The 1,223-nt window shown below is 41.2% G+C and overlaps 1 long non-coding RNA gene across 1 annotated transcript in view; it reads right to left on the bottom strand.

Moving 5' to 3' along the window:
- The window catches only part of LOC119587892, a 16,152-nt gene extending 15,662 nt beyond the window's left edge, over positions 1-490 (bottom strand). Inside the window, exon 1 of the long non-coding RNA XR_005230029.1 lies at positions 476-490. This is a non-coding gene — a long non-coding RNA (uncharacterized LOC119587892). The remainder of the gene's footprint in view (positions 1-475) is intronic.
- Between the last annotated feature and the right edge of the window lie 733 nt (positions 491-1,223).

The raw sequence follows: 1,223 nt of genomic DNA, 5'->3' as shown, positions 1-1,223 counted from the left end.
ATGTCTGTTACGACATTAGTCCCTCTATAAAAAAAAGTGGGCGTCCCGGCCACTCTTCCACCTGTGCAGGTCCCCTGCCAAGACCATACGGTACAGGTGCTTGTGTACAAGCACCCATCCCAGGACACTATACCCTGTCCCACTGGGTTCTGTTTTAGGGGGGGGGAACGTCACTAGTGAGCCTATACAAAGGCACTGTATCTGTTAGCTGGCCAGGGACTATGTGTTCTGTTCCACTCACTGTCTTGTTTCCATAGCATACACTTCGTTTGTTTCTTTATTTTTACATCCCACATCCAATGCACAAATTACGATGGCTCACGATTGTTATCTCCACTTATGAGGATACACCATAAAGTCAACGATCTCCTTTCCTGACTATGATAGGAGGCGGTTCGTCGATTATGTGTTCCTTACATATTTCCTTATCGTAGGCCTCATTAAAAATGCTGCGGCCAAACAAGTCCGCACTTACCCTCTCTTATGGAGCCCTCTCTGGCTGGACAGATGTGTAGTCCAGTTTGTTTTTGAGTGCTGGAATCTATCGTCTGGACAACAGGTAAGAGCCAGAAAAAGTTTTGGACGAACGCACGAGAATTGGGAGCAGGCCGAGGAACACTATGGACACTAAATGCAGACAACCGAGTTCCAGGTAAGGTCAAAGCGTAAGATCTACCCAGTCTGATCTCCAATCGTGCAGATTTGTAAAACAAAGGTAGATTATTATCCTCTAGGATTATGATAATGGCACTCCTTCCTTTGTGAAGGAATATAAAATGTTTATACATAATTCTTAATATTTCAGACAGAATTAAAGCCGGCGAGAAGGTTCCAGCTATTGCTTCCTTTAGCCGTGACATTAGATACCTCTGTTTATGTTAAACATCTCTTAAGACAGCCATATATTTTTCTAGTGTTATATAAGATAACCTTTAAGTCTCTCTAAGGGATTTTCCAAAAATCCTCAACACTACATTTTCTTTTCTTTTTAATAAACTAGCCTTTTTAATGCCTATTCTAACAGGGTCATTTCCCGTAATTTTTATATTTTACTTCTGTAAAATACACCCTTTTACTGTAAATGACACCCTATAAAAGATTAAAGTTCTGTTTTTTTTCTACCGACATGTAACTTATACCTTCCTACTACTTCCGTGTTAAAGTCTTTCGGGATTTTGGGCTACATTTACCTCTTCCGACTTGGAGTCCTCTGACCCTACATC

Source organism: Penaeus monodon, chromosome 23 (genome assembly GCF_015228065.2).
Source record: "Penaeus monodon isolate SGIC_2016 chromosome 23, NSTDA_Pmon_1, whole genome shotgun sequence".
NCBI lineage: Eukaryota > Metazoa > Arthropoda > Malacostraca > Decapoda > Penaeidae > Penaeus > Penaeus monodon.
The sequence above is the reverse complement of the archived record's forward strand: the minus strand, read 5'-3'. Positions and strand labels throughout refer to the sequence as shown.